Raw genomic sequence first — 16,244 nt, forward strand, 5'->3', positions numbered from 1 at the left:
GGATTAGTGGTGGATTAGTGTAGGGAAATATGAATACTAATAGCACAAGCAACCCTATAAGCATTTTGCCACATAATGTTCTGGGCTGTCTGTGTCATCGGGGCTCAGACTGCGAATCACATGTGTGGGTGGTGTTTGGTTGGTCTACATCTGGTGGGTGGAAAATGATGGAGCAGTGTCCCACCCAGAATATTTCCCAATGGGTGTTATGATTCAAGTATTTACACCAATCTCTTGTTTTTGCTACCTCAGCAGTGTAAAACATTCTGCTGCATGCTTTTTATGTCTGATGTGAGCAAGGGTGTTTCGTTTCTTAAACAAATATAACATACATATCGAATTGGCTCTGGGTAGGCCTTCTACAGCCATTAGCTTTTCAGGACTCCTCAGTTATTGGCTTGAGAGATTGTCAATCAATTGTTGCCTACTGATCTGATTCTGTCTTCCTGTCTTTGTCGTGGCTGATTAGGCGTGTTCCTCATTCATTGGGATGCTGACGTATTCAATTTTTGTTTCTAAAATAATACATCCTCCCATCATACATTCAATACTTTGATGCTCCTCTGCCCAGCTGCCTGGCCGAGGTTCCCCTTCTACACATGAGGTCCACTTGGATGCTGCTTACACTGTCAGTGGGCCCGGTGGCTCTTTTCCCCTGGTGCCGGGCCACTGCTGCTGTTCATCATACCTGGCAGCTGTCCCCATCTGCACATAAGCACTGGCAAAGCCATTGGGTGTAGCTTGTACATCAGAATGCGGGCCAGGGCAACGGACCTTGCCAATGCTTGTTTATTAGAGAGTATAGTAGGAAGTGTCTTTGGAAGCCAATTAAGATCTTGCAGTATGAGAATGGCAAAGGCTATTGGTTGAGCTAGATGTCCTTGTTCAATAGGGTGTGGAACGGGGAGATCTTCGTTCTTTTCCCAGAATCCCCTTCACCGACTTGTATGATCAATTCTTAGTGCCTCGCTTGCCTTCGCTGCCAAGATCTGCGATTCATTGGAAACCGACCAGCCTCACCATTAAGGAAAATTTGAAGAGCATTTATTAGTTCTATTAGTATTATTGTTATTTTTATTAATATCACACACTAACCGAACGCAGGAAGACAATGTACATAAGTATAAAAACATTTATACTATATAGCACTGAATATAATACTCCGCAAAATACGACTTTAATGAAAACATTCACCCACATGGCCGGTAACGGACAAAGGGACCATCTCAAGGCCGCAAATTGCTGGCTGGCGAGGGGCTGGAGCGCCATCTAAAGGCCCAGTGTCGCTCTCCCGCCCTACTGGCGAACCTGTGGCGAGGGTTGCCATCTTTTATTTAAGTCAGACTTAAGTAATGTGTTGAGATCTCTTCAGATCTGATCAGATCTTAGACACAGTGATGACTTTCTTCTCCCTGGCTTGAATGGAGCTTTATTGTGAACCTCATAACACAGTACTGGAGGCAGGCCGCCCAGGGGTGAGCCACCATCTCGGGACCCCACCCGCGATGGATGCCCTGGGTCAAGGTGTATATAGGGCACAGAGTTGCCAAACTCACACACTCTCATTTTAAGATCAAGGTGCAATATTTGAACTGTGGAACCACAAGCATTTGGCCAGTGATAAAATCCTGTGGCCCTGCGCCTCCCCGAGGACCACTTCCTTGTCACCATCCGCTCCCAGTGCTGTGGCTGCCTCAGTGCTTAATCTGTAATAAAATATGTGCCAGGGCCCTCGTCAGGAGGCCACTGCGGCTTTAACCACCCATTACCCCTGCCAACCTTGCCAGCGACAATACCTACACAACTACTAAGCATAGCACTCCTACAAGTGTGATAATTCAGACTATTCCAGTCCCCCTAAAGCTATAATGATGGCTTGGGCTACAAGAATTAATCGTTTTTAATGTATATTGAATTAATTAACAGCTGTTGTTCTGTTCATCTCTAAATTACACAGACAGCACCACCATGTGGCAGGTTGTCATAAGTGCCTGTGTTCACAATTAAGTGCTGGTGCCTAGCACTGGAAACTCCCGGCTCAAATTAAGCACTGGGCTGCCTCCCTCCTCCTCATTCAGTGTTCTCAACTTTCACTGTTTGCTGCCTATGGTGTTAACCTTCTCGGTTTCCTCTCCATAGAATCAAGATTAGTCGTTTTTTTCCTCTCCTTGATCCACCAGTCATATTAATTGCATCTCTCTTGCGAGCTCCATGCAGGACAAAATCCATCACCTGCAGTTAGCCACTTTGAGGGATGGCTGCCTCTGCTAGTAAAGACGCTTTAAGATTGACTCCCTGGTTTTGGCATCATTGTTTGGATTTGCAGAAGCTTAGAGGTGGGTGATTCCTAGAAGAATTTGCCTATCTCCATTCTCTTTGTGCTCTGATTATGGGCTGAAATCTCATGGTATGAAGGGCTTGGGTGTTGATGGGCAAAGGGAAATAGAAACTCCTAAGCTGGCCACGGATGTTTTAAGTTCACTGTCATCAGATAGCTCAATTTGTCAAGGTTTCTACTTAAAGGTTCGAATCCAGGTAGGGCTGACTCTGCCTATTATGTACACTGGAACAACACAACTTTGGTCTTGAGATGTGGTTAAAAAATAAGTTATTCAGTCGCATGTGATACCTAGAAGTGCTGGAAAAAATGAGAGATGAGAAGGAAAATCTGCGCTGCGTTCACGGCAATGTCTACACCACGCAACCAAAGGTGACGTTCATTGTTTTTGGAAAGATAAGGCACACGTATTATATATTTAACAGAAGTGCATCACACTATATCACACCTGTGTAAAATAACAGTCTACGCGAGACCTTGTTGAAAAACAAATTGGGAAAGAGTGTGCCCTCTCCCTGACCCTCTGAACCTGCTGAGCTATCTGCACCCATTGAGGAAGCTACATGGTCCCTCAATTGCCCTTTCCAGCGGACCTGACCAGCTAAACCTGCACCGTGGAGCAATGGTCAGACTATGCCAAAGACGCCCCGTACTCAAAAGCTCCTGCCGCATGGTGCGCAATCATGTCCCACAGCCAGATTCTTGCACATGGACAGCCTTTATCCTTTCAAAAAAGATGCCTGAGGACCCATACTGTCTTCACCACCATCATGAACTAAATGAAGGGAAAAATATGAAAGTGGCAGACACCAGGGTCTTGCTAATCACAGCAAAGGCAAAGAGGCGGAGCTTGTTGGGGTCCAAGATGGCAGAATTTTTGGGAAATTTGACACGTCCATGGCCTTTAGTGTGCCTTGTCTTGTCAGCTGCCGGTGGCGGGTTCACCTGTCGGCCACTGGAGGAGTCGTACCCAGTGGCTTGGATGAAAACGCCCAAACGAAGAGTCAGTAAGCCCTTTACACAGAAGGTGATCCGTAGCAGTCCGAGGGGTGATCAAGCAGCTCAGTTGAACAGGAGGCCAAGCGAGGGGCCATCAGCACCAGGAGGGGCGGTGCCAAGGCATTATAGGAGGCGAGGTGATTCAATGAAGACAGCAGGCACACCACCTTCTATGCCTCAGCGGGGGTTGGGCGGCAAGCCTGCAGGTGCATGATGGCCCGGCATGGACGGTTTAGCACCTAGCTTCTACTACAAGAGGCTTGAAGACCTACAATGCCTCCTAAAGGCAGCAGGCAAGGTCCAAGTGGATCAACAGTTAATGTTTTACCCCAAGTCCTGCCACGAGGGAAAGAGTTGCTTTTCCTGCAGGGGCGCCGGTCTCGGCTCTTGCAGGGAGAGGCCTTTATTAGGTCAGTGTTAAAGGGCCTGCAGACTGCAGAGTACTACTAAGCCAACTGAGGTGAATTTACATTTCTGGAGGAGACTGTAGAAGACTTTAAAGGCCAAATTGCCTCTATGAAATGTGAGGTGGGATCCCTAAAGGATCAGCTGATGTCAGTAACAATATAGCCAATCTTGAGGTGTGCTGGGCTAACAGAAGAAGCGAAATCAGCTCGGAAATCCAAACAGAAAGGGGGATAGCTCCTATAAAGAGCAAGGGCCCTCACACACCCCGGGGGATGTCATGCTTCATCATAGGACAGCTCCTCGTTGGGCCGGTGCTGCAATGCCCAATGGGCTCCACAGGGGGGCTCTTTGCCGGAGCTCTTTTAACTGTGGTTTCAGCCGTAGATTAAATGGGGGTGTGGGAACTGTGGTGTCTGTACAAGAGTGAGTAGAGTGTGGGATGGATAAAGTGACAAATTCTGTGCAGGTGCATAAAAGCACAATCTAGGGGTGCTAAAGTTTTGAGGAACATATGGTTGCCCCAATCTTGCATCATGAATCAAAGGTGGGCCAGCTGGAAAACGAAACCAAGGATCTGAAATATAGATTTTTGGATTATCGGTCCGGGAAAACTTTCCTCAATGAGGTGACTTTGGAGGCAGCTGAAGATTGTTAGTGACAGTGCGGCCATGTTGGCCATTAAGGGGCCCCAAGTTGAGAAGGGAAGCCTGGGCACTGTTCTCGCATTGTTGATCAATCTATTACAATGCAAGCAAGCTATCAAAGTGGCAGCAAGGAAACCTAGCCTGATAGTAAGAGACTCTAAAATGCACATGTTCCATGTTAAGTTGCAACACAGACAAAAACTGATTCTAAAAAAAAGCATCTTACCTTACTTTGAGGTTTCTATCGGGTTTCCTGCAAAACTCGGAGTGCGAGAAGTGGTCAAAATGATGACACTTCTATGGAATTTCTTGCCACAAAGAAATTGCAGGCAAATCCCACAGAGACTTGACTGAAACATCAGACATACCTGGGAGGTCTGTATCGCGACAATTATGAAATGATTTCCTAATTTTTAGGCCAAGGGAACTGACTATTAAATGAGTGATGTGTGCAAGCTTCTGAGTGATTATTAGAATATTGTAGTGATATCTCAGGTCCTACCACCTCCCTGGGCCTCGTGTCAGGTGGTTAAGTTTATGACCTCGACATGAACATTGGGATGTTTTAGATTTCTTATGGGTTGTTTAATGCTGGGGATTGTATTTTTGGATAAGGCACCAGTACCTTTGAGTTGCTTCTTCCTCAGTTTTGGCCAGCCTTCTGTACTGGGTGACTATCAAAACTAAAACAGATTTAAGCCTAAAAACCATAATCGGTACTATCGTTTACTCTGTGAAAGTAGTTACAATTTGAATTAATAACTTCTACCGGTCTACAAACTTTTGCACTTTCACGTATTTCTCAACTCTAGTGTTGGTTTGTAAAAGTAAAACTGAAGTAAATGCTATCTATACTTTTTTGTGTGATTAGACGATGTCTAGTTATTGTAAATGCAGATGTTCCACAGTTTTAATGGGTAGAAAATCATGATCTTTTTAAAGGCACGGAGGCTAATATTATGCATATTACCTTTATTGCTCTCAAACACAGCAGCAACAAACTCTAGAATCAGAACACTATAAAAACTCTAGAACATTGAACTTGCATATAATCTGAGAACCGGCAGCCATCTTCCTCGTTTAACTGCTGAGAAATAAACCAAGTCCAATAATTAAACATAGATTCATCTGTCGATCCAGAAAGTCCAAACCGTTTCTTTCTTCCGAACTTGACCCGAAATTCAAGACTTCTTCTTTATCCTAAGAAAAACCAATATAAACAAACATTTAAAATTGGGCGGGCAGAAGAGGGATAATATTATCCTCCGTGCCTTTAATAAAATCCTCTACCCAGTAAAACTGTGAAAACACTCACATCCACTCCAGCCTTAGACATAATCTCTTTAATCCACCTTGCCAAGGTAGATGCTGAAACAGCATTAAACGGCTTCCTATATGAAATTAGTAATTGTGAACAACCACTCTGCCTTAAACCAACAGTCCTCCTCTCATATCCTTTAAGACAGCTAACCACACACAAATTTCTATGACTCTCCAAAAGAGGATAGAAAATAGTCCTAGACATAGTCTTCGTCCTCTTCCTCAGCTCAAAACACAGACCTTCAGGTTGATAAGATCTCAAATTCACCTCCAAAGCTCTAATATCTGAAACTCTTCTAAAAGATACTAAACACAAAAGCATAGCCATCTTCCAAGACAAAAACGTCAGATCCAAACTCGAATTCGCACCCCAATCTTCCAAATCCCTTAATACTAATGAAGCATCCCAAAGAACACCATACTTAGCCTTAGGAGGCAAACCAATCCTTACGCTCTTTACCAACCTTCTAACATAAACATGTTGTCCCACCGGCATACCATCCACCAATACATGCCCTGCTGAAATTGCAGACCTGCTTAAATTCACAGTATTATAGGCCAAACCACTATTATATAGAACCGATAAATAATTAACAACCTCTGCCAAAGGTGCTGATACGGGATCCAAACCACTTTCAACACACCAACCACACCACTTTCTCCACGCTGACTTGTAGACCCTTGTAGTTCCATTAGACCATGAACTCGTGTTGAGGTTTGCAGCCTCCTCTGATAGGCCATGCACTTGCCATACTCTCCTGAAATCCACCAAGCCACCAGCCTCAACTGACCTGATACTACCAACTTGAGTGCGTTCCCCTGCACATCCAAAATTATGTCCCTGTAATTCGGCAACATGACTGGATCCTCCATCAACAAACTCATCACATCCGGGAACCACACCTGGGCTTTCCAAAAAGGCGTTATCAGAACTAACTCTGCCTTCTCCCTCCTGACTTTCGTCAACTCTCTCTGAATCATTGAAAACGGTGGGAAGGCATATTGCCTCCCCACATTCCACTCCTGAAGAAAAGCATCTATCCCCTTCGCCTCCGGATCTGGCCTCCAGCTGTAAAACTCCTTTAGCTGTGTATTCAGCCTGTCCGCAAACAAATCCACTTGCATTGGACCCCATCTCTGATACAACCTCTGAAAAAGCCCTTTGTTCAACCTCCACTTGCTCACATCCTTGAAATACCTTGAACACCAATCCGCTTCTACTTTGCTCAATCCTGGGATATACTGTGCTTGAACCATCATTTCCTTCTCTAAACAAAACTTCCAAAATTCCTTCGCTAAATCCGCTAGTCCCTTTAATCGAGGACCCCCCATCTTGTTCACATAATGCACTGCCGACAAGTTGTCCCTCTTCAACAGAACACATTTCACCTGATCCTTCTTGAAACTCTTTATCGGAAAAGACCGTGCCAAAAGCTCCAGACAATTTGTATGTAACTGTTTTTCCTCCCTGGACCATTGTCCCCCTGTCGACACTTGGCCACACCTTGCTCCCCAACTGTGTAAACTCGCATCCAACTCTATTACTATCTCTGGAAGCTCTCCACAAATTGCCCTTCCATTCCATGCTTCCAGACTCATTAACCACCAATCCAACTCTTCCCTCGTTTCCGGATTCATCCTTACTTTCTGAGAATATTTCGCTCCCAGCTTCAAATGAAATGCTTTCAACCTCTGCAACGCTCTGTAATGAAGGGGAGCGGGAAAGATCGCTTGAATCGACGCAGATAACAGACCCAACAGCTGTGTCAGCTGTCGCAAAGTAATCCACTCTGCATTCTTCACTCTTTTCACCTCCTTTCGTATTTTCTTCACCTTCTCCATCGGCAACCTCAACACACATTCCAATGTCTGTATCTAAAAACCTAAAAACTGCATCATTTGCTGGGGTTCCACACAAAACTTCTCCCTGTTCACCACAAAACCTAGATCCTCTATAACCTTCATAGCAAACTCTGTCTGCTCCTTTGCCAAACTCCTTTCCTCTGCCATTAATAAAATATCGTCCAGATAAACAATTAAACAAATTCCCCTGGACCCCAGCCACGCCACTACTGGCCTCATAACCTTTGTAAAACACCATGGAGCTGACGTCAGCCCGAATGGGAGACTTTTGAACCTCCATCGCACACCTTTCCATCTGACCTGAAGGAAATCCCTTTGCTCCTCGCACATCGGAATTGTCAGGTAAGCATCCTTCAGATCTAATCGGGTTAACCAGTCCCCTTTCCTCATTAAGTCCCTCAACATATGTATTCCTTCCATTTTGAAATGGTTGTAACAAACCCAATCGTTTATCTCTCTGAGATTTATTACTGGCCTCATTCCTTTTTCCTTCTTTTCCACTAAAAACAAATTGCTTACAAAACAACCTGGAACCACTTTTGCTCGCTCTATTGCCCCTTTCGCTTCTAAAGCTTCTACTTCTTTCATCACCAGATCCTCCATTTACTTTGAAAACCGTAAAGTATTGGGACACCTCCCTTGTACTGGCTTTTGAATAAAATCTATTAGATAACTTGTCACTGTTTCCAAGACCCATGGATCTTGAGATATTTTTCTCCATCTCATAACAAACTGGGCTAGTGTGCCGCCCGATTTTACATGGATAGAAATAGGGTCTAGTAAATAACTTACCTGAAGCACCCCTTGTTCTTATGTCTGACCGCAAGCCTCTTGTCCTTGCCCTCTGTCTCTGGGGGTAGAAGCTACCCTGATCCATCCGCGTGACACCATAGCTCGCTCCATAGCTTGTTTCATAGGGCCTATCACCTCTACCAAAGGAACCTCTGGTAATCCCCTGTCCTCGGCCAGGGAATCGACCCCCCATTCTCAAGGGCCATTCCAAAAACCCTACGGATATCCTTCTGAGCCTTTTGAAGTGAAATGTACCCACATACCTTGCCATATCCTTTACAAAATCATCTCCGAAAAGCAAACCCTCACTTTGCTCTCCCATTTCTTTGCTAGTTAACTCTGCTAGTTTAGGGTCAATCTTAAATAGTATGCTCTTCCTCCTATCTACACATAACGCTGCATTGGAATTCCCCAGAAGGCAAATCGCCCTCTGAATCCATTGACGTAACTCAACTACATCCACACCTGTATTACTAGAGTGTGCCTCTTCACATAAATCAAATATTTTTGTTAAAGGACCTAACACGTCCAGCAGCCTATCTTGGCAGCCTTTAAGCCCTTTAACAAGACCCCTTCTTTGATCTTTTCCTGTTTTATTTAGGAAAGCCAGAATTTTTGGATCTAATTCCGGCGTGTACGCCACTTTACAGTCCAAACTTGGCCTTGGACACTCTGATCTTAATCTTGTTCTTACGTCTTTAGGGATTTCACTTCTTATCCAAAACCTCACATACTTTGCCACATTCTCCTGCGGAGTCCACTGTGGAGACAGGGGGTGCTGAATCAATAGAGGATCAAACATCTCCTCACCTTGAGGATCCATAAAATCACCAATCTCCAGCTTCATTTCCTTTCCATCCACCATCCTTTTTTTGAGTGGAACTTCCTCCACATCAGAATCCTCAAAACTTGATGTGCACGTCAACTCCTCATCACCACTAGTAGAGGACGAGTCACAAGTCACCACACTGTGTTTACGCTTACATGCCTTTATAGCGCTTTTCTTTGCCTTTATAGCATATTCCTTCTGAACCTTACGTTCAATTTCTTTATCTTTCCTTTTTTCCACATGTTTTCTTTTCTGCGTCTTTTTAATGATTTCAATTGATCCCCCTGCGACAACCTCCACTTCTTCTGTTGTCCAGAAATTTTCATCCTCTCCAGACCTCTTCCTAGAGTCTTTTTTCATTAATCTCTTCTCCACACTACTCTCAATGTTTTTATCAAGAGATGCAGTCATCTCCCCAAACATTTTATTCATATACTCTTTCATCTTCTCCTCAAAACCTGTCTCAGTATTTTCCATTTTAATTCCTTATTTTTGACTGAATAAGTCTCTTCAAGAGAATCTTAAATTCACCACACTCTATTTAATCTTCTTCTAAAATATCCTCCCTTCTCCTTACTCAAAACCACCTTAAAACACTTCCAATTCACCCTGTACTAATTTCAAAATTCCAATCCAACTCTCAGTCTTTCTAAATGAATAAATTGCTCACTGCGCCCGTAAATCGACCTCCTTCTGAACTCCAGTCAAAAGTTTGTCAGAAACTGACTCGTGTTCTGACAGACTCTGTACTTTTCTCATTGGGATAGCCCAACCACTCAAAATGGCCGCCATACGTAGCACAAGTACGGCGGCCTTGTAACACCAATTTTCTCCTTCGCGCACTTCCAAACTACCTATGTGCGAGGAGAAAATCAAATGCGCTTGAGCGCAGCTTCGTATCTCCGAAGCTCGCTCCAGCGCACGCAGCACTAATCCGCCTCGCGCTTAACCTGGACCATCTCGCACACCCCGCGCTACAATTCAAACCGCCACAGACATGATAAACAGCTAAACCGCTACATGTTATTACTTCAGAAACTCAACTTTCTTTCCTTCAAAAAATAAATCGCTTCACTCGAATTAAATTTCAGCCACACCACTATAACATTAAATAACCTACAATCCTGTTTCAAAACTACTCTTATTAGACTATCGAAATCCACTTTAAAAAATATTTAAATAAACATCAGTTTACTTAATTCCTTCTATATGATTACCCATAATTTAAACCAACATAACCATTGTTGGAGGGAGGATTCATTACGGGTCAAGGAAGCTAGGGGCGGTACTCAGAGCCCCGGGAGCCACCACAGAACTGAGCAGGAGAGTTAGTCAGGGACAAAAGGGGCACCTTAATTTGAACCGGGGTGCCTAGGAATGCTTGCTCTAAAATTGAAGAAAATAGACATATGAGACATGGAATTGGAGGCAGAATACAATGGCAGTTTAATGAGAAGATGCAACTTCAAAGAAACTGCAAGACAAAGGCATAAAATACAGAATACAGAATTCAGATAATCACATGGAGCTCATCATGATACCCTCTGTATCTGCACTATTGTACTGTCAGAGAAAGAGAACGCATCTATAATAGTAATTGAAGAAACAGGTTACACCAAGGAGAAATGTTTCAGAGTATAAGAACTCTGTTACCTAGGAACTCTCACGTTTACTCTAGAGCAAGCATTCCTGCAATTACAATGAATACATTATGTGAATACAAAAAAGGAGAAACAAATAAAGAGAACAATAATTAAACATAACAGAACATTTCATATGGGTAAAATACAACATAATGCTAAGCAGACGCAAGAGCTTCTTTTGCTCTTGGGGAAAACTCTACGCAGTCCGTAACCCACATACAGACAGCGAGGTAGTCCGCTTGATGTTTGTGAGTGCTCCCTATTTATACTGTTTTCTGGGCTCCTTTGCACGCAACTTCTACCTACGTAAGTTACCCAAATAGCTTCGTCTGCAGTATTTACCAGACATGTCGTCATTTACCCACTTAATGCTGACAATGAACTAGGTGAAAAAGTCAGTGTCTCAGGCCAATCGCTAGTCGTAAATTTCGCAGAGCAAGCAGAAACTATAAGCAGACATTGTACGCGACTCAGAAAATATAAACAGATATTGTGCGCGAATTGAATATGGACACATATAAATCTCCTCAGTTCTCCTAACTTGACACTCTGCGGTTGCCACTTCCCTTAAAAGCGGGACCCCCGCTCAGGAAACAAGTGCCATGCCAGGATGCAGCTTACTGTATGTCGAAGTCTCAAGGGGATGCTGAACTTTGATTCCGATCACAGAGCACAGTAGGGTGGGGGCTACTAGTTTGGAGCGGGAAACCTCGCAGAAAGAGGAACTGAATATGAGTTGGGTCAGACCTGCCATCAGCCTGCAATACACTAAAACGGCAGAGCTATGGTCAATGTAACAAAGGCCTATATTTCGAAATGAAGGGCCTACACAGCAGTTTCATGCTGGCCAAGTGGGAGGGATGTCCCAGGGTGACTATATAGCAACACAGGACCCACTGGTCAATTTAATACGGCCTACAAATTAGGCTGGCAGGGCAAGGACAAGGGTCTCATAATTCAGGTGTGGCCAGAACGGGCCAGGGGCCCCCTATGATACAAAACCTACCCTCTCTCATTCCCCCCTCTTGTTCATAATATGAACAAACTCCTGACAGCCTACCTATCAGGTCTTTGAGGTATTTGGTAATGGTAGACGCATTTAGGGTGGTCCCATTGTTACTTCTACAACTTCTATAAGTGCCAAGATATTCACATTCCCTGTTCTATGCTTGTTCTCCCTTTGCTAATTATGCAGTTCTCAGGAGGTGCAACTGCTACGTACTCGGTATGTATACAGAAGAGGACATTGCACATTAGGACAAACAGGTATGACATTGTAACACATGCTCTGTCAACTGTCCCCTTGTCCCGTCTTTATCAATGGCAATTCATTCAATGTGGTACAAAAGTCATTATAATAGCAACAATGGGGTGTCAATGCTGCTAGTAGCATCCATGATAATTTTCTCTAATTGTTCTGAAAGGCTTGAGCAAGTCTTGAGGCATTCGTTGGTACGTGTGGCTAGTTGGAAGAATGTCTTATCTTCTGCTGCGTCTGTACTATGTTCCAAAAAAGGTCTGCTGCATAATGATGTAGAGCCTCAGAGATGATACCTTTAATCAGAAAAAGTAACCGTTGGTGCCTGTCTTCAAGTAATTTGAGAGGTTTGCAAGCACTTCTTATTACTAGGCACATTCGATATGAAGAAACAAAGTGAAGAAAAGGTAAAGATGTCACATCTTGTAGACTGAGGGGTTGGGGCGTCGATGTTTCCAGACGTTCTTTAGGTGACGTATCCTAGGGGCCCGCTTACACACTCGTCCTTTCTCCTCTGTGTAGCACGTGCAGCCCTTCAGGATGAACTTGGGATACCATTCCCACTTGGTAGTTTCTGTGGAACACATGTAGTATCTGTGTGGCTCCTTGCCCCTTGCACAACCCCTCAATCACATGTGAGATGAACGTCGGTTCTCGAAAGCACGGTATGAACTCTTTCAGGAGGCATTTGGCAATAGTTTTCTGCACTGCTGTTCTCGAATTGGCATGCCTTAGTCCATTTGCTGATCATGCACACAATAACCAACACGTACTTGTAGTTTTAGTAGGGGATATGTTGATGAAGTCCATTTCATGTGGGGAAATGAAGTGTCCTGAGGCAGTGGAAATACAGCTTTAGGAAAACAGTCTGGTCCTCCTATCACATCGTACAAGTATTGAACCATGAAAAAAAGACAGGCCAAGGGGGCAAGCATTATGGTTGGTAAACATCCCTTTCCATTTGGGCCATATTCATATTTAAACATTGTACTACAGCTTGACCCAACAGAAAACCCAGATGAAAACCTCTGTCACAGTAACACCATTAGTAATCAAAACACTCATAGTTGTCAAATTGTGCCCAGGGATGTGTAATTCCTATAGCCCCACGCCCAGGACACATTTCCTTTTTATTTCAAGAGCAACAAGTTTTCATGCATATTTTGTCTTTGCGACAAGTAGGCCCAACCCTCTACAGCACAATCCCTTTGACTGTCAGTTTACAGTACCACACTATGGATCAGGGAAATTGTCTTCAATAAAGGCAATATTTGTGTCCATGCGTTAATGCTGTTCAAACTTGCATTTATTGTACATTAATGAAAAAGGCTTTATTATTAGGATGAGCGCTCTAAGTTACTGTTGTAAGATCAGACTGTACTCCTGACAGTGGTTAGAGTATGAGAATGTGTACACACTCATTTCAATTCTTAGCAATGTGAGGCTATGTATACTGCTCTCAGAATGCTCTTCAACTAGATGCAAGCTTGAAAGCACTACTGATAATACTTTGCCTTTAAAATAAAATGTTCACAAAAACAATGCAAAACATTTAGCTAAACTACTGTAATAAGGTATGTACCATCTCATTGCAACATAAGAATAAACAAGCACTGGTAAAGCCAATGAAATTGTTGTTCAGCCTTTTGGCTTTGTCAATGCACAACTTGTGTTGGCAATATTTTCATGAAACCTCATTGGTGTGGGTGTTGCTGGGCCCTCATCTTTATAACAAACATTGGTAAAAGCAGAAATTGTTGTGGTCTCAAAAATCACACATTGCACAGTAGTTCCTGGTACTGGATAAAACAACTGTGTGTGGATATGCTCCTTGTGAATGAACATAATAAAGTCACTCATAGTGAAGCTAGCCAAGAGAGGGAGGGAGAGACACTATTTTACTAAACATAAAAGGTCATTGTTAACACCAGACCTAATTAGGGGCAAAATCAACAAACATAATATAAAGACAACATTACTACTTTTCTTTACTCCTATCCTCTGTGTCCCTGGCAAATGTACTGCACTGAGAATGCATTTTAGCACATTCACCTTACACGGTAATCTATTACTCAAATATTCTTGTGAAGATGGCGTTGTTTCTGTTGTAGCCGATCACCCGTCCTCTTCTTCCTTGGACTCAAGGTTGATGGGGCGGACCCTTCTCCTTCTGCCTAAATACCTGAGTAGAAAGAAACTTCGCAGCGGGTGTTAATCTACACAAAAACATGCCTCTTACATAATTTCAATGCCACTTTGATACCCAGTTGATGTGACCTCTACATATATTAATTGATTAGGGAGAAGTATATGGGGCGTTAAGTTGTTGTCAGAATATTGTAATATTCGTTAGTGAAAACAGAGTGATCCATGGGCAATAAACTATTTTTGCTTTCTCTCAATTCTCAATTCATTACCCTTAAACAGTCTGTTCAGGCATTGCTGAAAGTTGTTGCTGCTTTTATATCATAATGGACACATGGTCTAGCTGTCATCCAAACGTGTGGGAAAATGTGGTATGCCTGAGCCTGTGGTAAATTTCCCTATTTGTATTATATTTCGAACCAGACACGAGGTGATGAAAATAATAACATTGAGTCCATGTAAGCAAACATCCCGAAGACGGAAAATCCAATATACTCTTCTTGTAGACGCAGGGAGGAATCTAGTGATAATAACCTCTAGTCATTCATTAACTAAGAAAGCGAAAGAAGAACCCAAACAGAAAATAGAAACTCTCAAGAAAGATAAAAACTTGTAGTGGTTGAACTGCTAAATATATGCAACCATCTCTAAAATCTGCAACTTTAATTTCAGAAAGCCTCTCTAAACTCACACCTTTTATTCTGACAATATTGCAATACTGAGCATTGCTTACTCTATGCATCCAGTCTTTTAACATTGAGATCTACTTTATATCTGCACATATTAATTATTCTTTTGTATTTTCCTAGTACTGGAGCATCCTACGAATCTCTGGTTGTCTCATATTTTGAAGGCTGCACACAGCTGTGCATATCCGAAAACTTATTCCTCACTTCCTCTCACCCATCTGTATATAAACACATACATATTCCTTCACTGAACTGCTCCACGTGAAACCTGAAAACACTATTTTCAATCTCGGCTTCACCCGTTACCAAATTGTGTGATTCTAGGCAACTCTTCCTCTTCACTTCCACAAACAAATATATTTCTACACATACATTTTCCTTTCTACAAAATCCTATGTACACTTCCAAACACAGGAAGCACCTTTCCTGCCTGGCTCAACGCCCAGAATCTGTAGTCAGCCAGTACTGCTACTTCTGAAGGCAGCCTCAAAAATCTGTTAACCCTTCAACACCATGTAACATCCAGACACGTGTTGTCTTTAATTGTACGTAAAATATAGCTTATTTTAAAATAATATGGCTTTTTTGTAAAGCGCACGTTTACTCAGAATGGTATTGTGGCGCAAAATAGCAAATCTTTACTGTTCCCCTAACTCAATGGTACTAATTTTATCCAACTTGGAAAGATGAAAGGCTGAGGAGATCTGGCAGCACTTGACGTGTGCTCATGAAGTCAAACCATGGGTATGTCTAGCATGCATTCCACTCCATCATTTTATCTCTAAAGTGTCACTAACTTTCTTGGCCATGAGACACAATTTCAGGATTCTTCCCTATTAACTAATCCCAACTGTGTGCTCTTTGTGGCAGCACTTACTGGATCTGCCCTAGCATGATGGGCTACTGCTTGTGCCTGCTTCACTTGCTGCTGAATTTGGAACGCAGGTAGGAGTAAATTATTCTGTACTTGGTTGCTCAGTACTACAGCACTCAGTGCAACCTTCAGTGTGAATTATAATTGGCCATCCAAATAGAGAGATATTAATATGCATTTGAAACTGAAAGTATCTCCTTTTCTGCCAGGAGACTATATTACTTATATTGATGGCTTTTTGTTAGTCTTTTCAATATGGCGGTCCATGACCCATAAATATCATAAGTAACAGCTCCATTTTACCTGGTATCACAACTTCTATCATTGTGCTCTGGGTGGTAAGGGACGGCAGTCCTTAACCTCATCTTATTATGTCCGTCTTTCTTTTGTGTGACTGTTCTATCATTTGATGCTGGGCCTAGTCTAGGGTGTAACAGCAACC

Source organism: Triturus cristatus, chromosome 12, assembly GCF_964204655.1.
Source record: "Triturus cristatus chromosome 12, aTriCri1.1, whole genome shotgun sequence".
Taxonomy (NCBI): domain Eukaryota; kingdom Metazoa; phylum Chordata; class Amphibia; order Caudata; family Salamandridae; genus Triturus; species Triturus cristatus.